General features: G+C 29.4%; 2 pseudogenes; both read left to right on the top strand.

Annotated features, from left to right (window-relative positions):
• Nucleotides 1-1,012, top strand: part of LOC105622188 — a 4,610-nt pseudogene extending 3,598 nt beyond the window's left edge.
• Nucleotides 1,013-3,269: 2,257 nt separating this feature from the next.
• LOC105623958 overlaps nt 3,270-5,452 on the top strand; it is an 8,201-nt pseudogene continuing 6,018 nt past the window's right edge.

The following is a 5,452-nucleotide window of genomic DNA, read 5'->3' on the forward strand; positions in this document are numbered from 1 at the left end:
CGTTTACGTACGACGTTACCCGTAACGTACGTGGTACGTAAGTTAAGGTAAAGGTAACGTAGTAAGAACAACAANAANAAAAAATATATATATATATATATATATATATATATATATATATATAATCAAGCGGTAAAAACGCTTTTTTCTAATGATTTTTTTTTAATATAATGCGAATGCAAATAAAATTATGTATTTTTTTTTATACATTGTAGATCAAGATGTCCAAATTCGATATCTTTGTGATGTCTGCTGGCGCGATTGGAGCATAGGAAAAATCAAATGATTAAAGCGCATTCAGTTTTGGAAAAAGCAAGACTTAAGAATCCTAAAAATGCAGAGTTATGGATGGAAGCTATACGGAATGAATTAAAAAAAGGTGATACGCGCGATATAGCAAATACATTAAGACTAAGGCATTATAAGAATGTCCCACATCCGGACTGCTTTGGGCAGAAGCAATTTTTATGGAACCTCAACTTCAATGGAAAACGAAAAGTATCGATGCCACTAAAAAATGCGAACATGATTCTTATGTTCTTTTGAGTATCAAAGTGTTCTTTTAAAATTTTAGAATATTAAAATATCAAATCATTATGTAGAATATAAAGTTGAGTATTTTTTATATTCAAAATAATTGAGTTTCCCCTTCTTTTCCTCTTTTTGTCTCTTCTACTCTTTCCTTTCTTCCTCTCTCTTTTTTTCTTTTTAAAATAATGCAAACATTATATGAATATTTCCATTACAGATTATTTTGGTGCGAGCACAAGATTTCGAAGTATAAAGATTGGTTTAATAGGACGGTGAAAATAGATTCAGATTTAGGCGATACATGGGCGTATTTTTACAAATTTGAATTACTGAATGGTACAGAAGAGCAGCAAGAGAAAAAAGAGGTGTATAGAACCTCATCATGCGAAAATTGGTGCAAAATTTCCAAAAATATAACAAATTGGTATCTGAGTATAGATCAAATCTTAGTACTGCAAAAGAGTTACTCATTCCTATATAAAACATAAAAAAACATAAAATTATCGTGGCATACACGTACATCAGAACGCAGGTATTATAAATTTAACTAATATATAAATGTATAAATAAATCTGAAAAAAACTCTGATTTCATATTCTTGTTTTTTTAATAGATAAGATATTTATGTATATGACATTACAGCCATTGGGCAAATTAGATATTTTGGAAAAAAAATTATATGATTATTATTAATTTACAAAAATTCAATATAATATATAATATTACAGAATTTCTTAATCATAATTTTCTTAATTTTGATTCTAAAATTGTTTTACTGATTGTTTTTCAAATAAGTATTTTTTTATCTGCCTTTACATTTAAAAATCTTTCTCCTCTTCCTCACAATTAAAGTATAAGTGATAATGTATTTTAAACTGATCGACTTTATGTTAAAAAAAAGTTGGAAAATTATAGTTTTGTTATCTGCTTCTGATAGCGACTCGCAATAAAATATATATAAATTTTATACTTTGTATATGTATATAAAATGATTTTGGTTTGGACTAGGGATTATATGAACAAACAATATTTGTCGCGTTCAGCAAACAATTGTTGCAGAATAGATCCGTGAATGTTTGCTGGTGTATTCTTTTAGATTATTCAATAGCAATGAGCGCTCATGGACTTCGCAACAGTTGAGTGCTGAATGCGATCATTGTATTCTTAGGATTAGCTTAGACATCTAATATAAAAAATTAATTAGTTATAAAATGTATACATATGTGTGCGTGTGATATTGATATAGTAGTGTGCATTGATATGTTACTGATATGTAAATTGTATGTTTGTAAGTCTGGATCTATAATAAATATTTTAAGCCTTAAGAAATTGATCAATTTTATAATTACAATCGAATGCGAAGAAAATAATTGAAGATTCATCCATATCTTATGGCTTAAGACTTAAAAAACTGACGGATGGATTCAGTTCTTAGAGCATTATAGTTAACAAATATAAAGATCATGCATTTCGCAAGTTTTTTTCCGTTTCCAGATCCATTCTTGGAATGTCAACGTTTCGTAAATCTTGTAGTTCACTTCAGGGCGAGGAGCAGCCTGATAATTGGTATTCCAAGAATAGATCTGGACACGAAGAAAACCCGCGAAACGTATAATATAATCTTTATGTAGAAAACATCCATGGAAGTTAACATCCTCAAGAAAGTTAATAAATATATTTCCTGGAAATTTGTTATATTTGTATAAACAGATAGATCTCCAGGAAATACATTTGTTAACTCTAAGAACGTCTATTATTTTTGTTTTCAATTGCCTGTCAATTTATATTTATTTGCTATCTCGAGAGCTCAATTTAATTTATCTTATTTATATATTTTGGATTCCCTTAAAGCTCCTGAGTAATCGCTGCCATAGTGAATCGTCAGAAGGAATAGAAATGCTACGTTAATTTTTATTATAAATTTAATTTACTACTAATTATTAGGTGGACAAAGATAGCCTCATTTGTATAAGTATTTTAAAGCGATTTCAATTTGTTTTATCCAAATTGTCTTTATTTATAAGTAGCACGTAATAAAAATTGTCATTTCTCATTTCTGACGTCACGATTAAGTTCGGTCGCGACTACTCAGGAACCTTAATAATTTAATAATTACTCTAAATATTTATATAATTTTTTTTTATTAAAAGAAATTTTTTTTTATTAAGATAATTTACAAAAACTTACAACTCTGATGATGTTGTCAAAGTCATTCTTTTCCCATTATTATGCACATATAATTGGCATAAATATATGTTTTCATATAATAAGAAGCCTTTATTCTATTTTATTTTTAATAGAAAATAAGAAAACTAATAAACCTAGTATTCTGGTTTGAATACTGATACAGAAATTGATAATAAGGACAGAAATAAAGATAAAACAAATTTGAAAAAAAGAGAAGATGTATTATTAATACAGAGAGTAAGATCGTTAGTTATTACATAAGATGATAATATTTATAATAATAGCGATATTGATAAAGAAAAAAACGATAATTTTGGCGATGATGTTTATAACTTATGTAATAGAATTTTTTTTTTAATAAAAAGCCGTCAATTATAAAATATTTGAAAATATCATTTATTTCATTTTTATAATAACAGGCTTTAATTGATGCGAACATATCAACTTGAAATTCAGATCTTCAAATTTTATCCATGTATAGTTTGCTATCATGAAAAAAATTTTTAGATTAAACTTTTTATTATGCCTGTCACTTACATTAAGCAGTAAAAATGGAGGGCAAAGAAAATAAACCAGGAATTTTAAGTTATCTTATAAAAGGTAAACTATTTGATAATATTATTATTTGATAGTATTAATATTATCCGACAGATTTTATACCATGAATAGAACAAAGTGAATCTTATACAGATTTTTTGTCACTGGAAATGAACCTATAAATGAAATTGTTCTAACACATCACATTTTAAGATATTTTACTTTAAAAGTATTAAAAAATACTATTTTTAGCACTTTTCAGGTTCAATTCTTCAAAAACGTGACGGGATAAAACAATTTTATTTACGGATTCATTCTCAGTCTATAAAAACAAAAAGTCTATAAGGATTTTGTCCTGTTCATGATCAAGAAAAGTTTAATTTATCGGACAGTATAACTATTTGTATGTACTCACATAAATAATCTTCTCTCTAATCTTATTATAATTATTTTTAACAATACAAACATCGTATAAACTATTAATCTTATATTGTATGTTAACATAGATTTGTAAATTCATGTCCTGGTCTAGTTTATAAATTACCAACGTTAGGTGGCATAACAATCTATCTCGATATAGAAATCCAGCATATAGCATACGAACTCGACATATATAAAGACATCTGTAATAGGGCTTGGGCCTCATTACAATGTCAGAAATTTAACAAAATCTGAGTCAGATAATCCATCTGCTTACACAATCAGAGGAAGGAAAGCTTGGAGTGAGTATAAAATAGTGCTTTCCTAATTTGAAACTTAGGAAAATAATATTAATACTAATATGGCGATGAAGGTAATGAAGGAATGGTCGCCAGTTGTGGCGGTGTATATTATGGCGATGCGTTGTGTATGCAATACGCGTAGCGTGCATTCGCTTAGCGTGTTCGTGGATTACAACCGGTCTCCTCCGACCTCACTGTTATCAGTAGCACAGAGAGTTCGCAGTGCAAGTTGAATAGGTTCCATGTGAATGTTGAGACATGGATGTGATGCTATTTACAATATATTTACAGACTTATGTACAATGATTGAGGTGGTTCTGAAAAGGGCTGATTGAGATACTTTTACTTGTATTCATAGTCAGGCCTTATATTTAAGGCTTCCTTAAATTTATCTTTAGATACTCTACGAATTATTTCATTAGCTGCTGAGCATGGTGTAAACAAGGGGATTATCGTAGCGCTCTGTTAAGGGAGAATAAAATATATATAACTAAAAGAAATAATAAACGCTACCGAATTAATCTATATAAACGACAACGAAGAAGTAGATAGATCTACGCCGATTTATGTATGTACGTAAAATAAAATGTAAAAATTGCGTGTAACGTGTACTTTTGTAATAGTCATTTTGTGAAAAATGATTAAAAAAAAAACAATAACAGAAGAAACAAGACAAATGATAGCAGAGATAATAAAAAGTTGACGCTTGGTATACCATAGTTTTCGACATATCCTATCCGACATATCTTCCTCTTACATACGTACATACGCATACCTAGTTATTATTGCAGGTATATGTTATATATAGGATATTTTACGAGCAAACGATACTAATATAATTATGATTATTATTATTGTAATTATTTTGATTATTATCATTATTGATATTAATTATTATTATTGTCACATAATTAATGCGGAGGTGCGTATACTATAAAAATGGTACAACTAAGGCAAGCATGTATTGTACATAGCTGTCAATCTTTGCCCCACCATATAAATATAATATACATATACATAAATATATATGTATATATATATTTTTTTTTTTTCCGAAATTCGAGGCTTTATTGTAAAAAACTGGTTATACATTTATGATTCAAAGTATTGTCCATCGCTGGCCACTACTTTCTCCCATCTTTCGGGTAGCGTACGAAACCCGTGTCGAAAAAATTGGTCATCTTTTGAGGCTATCCACGAATCGAACCAATTTTTTACTTCTTCATAAGACCGGAAGTGCTGGTCAGCCAGGCCGTGTGCCATTGATCGAAACAAGTGATAGAGGGAGCAACGTCTGGAGAATACGGCGGGTGGGGTAGAACTTCCCATTTCAACGTTTCCAAGTATATCTTGACCACTTTCGCAACATGGGGTCGAGCATTGTCATGCTGCAAAATCACTTTATCGTGTCTCTCGTTATATTGCGGCCGTTTGTCTTTCAATGCTCGGCTCAAACGCATCAATTGCCTGTGATT

Source organism: Atta cephalotes (assembly GCF_000143395.1).
Source record: "Atta cephalotes unplaced genomic scaffold scaffold00002, whole genome shotgun sequence".
NCBI classification, from domain to species: domain Eukaryota; kingdom Metazoa; phylum Arthropoda; class Insecta; order Hymenoptera; family Formicidae; genus Atta; species Atta cephalotes.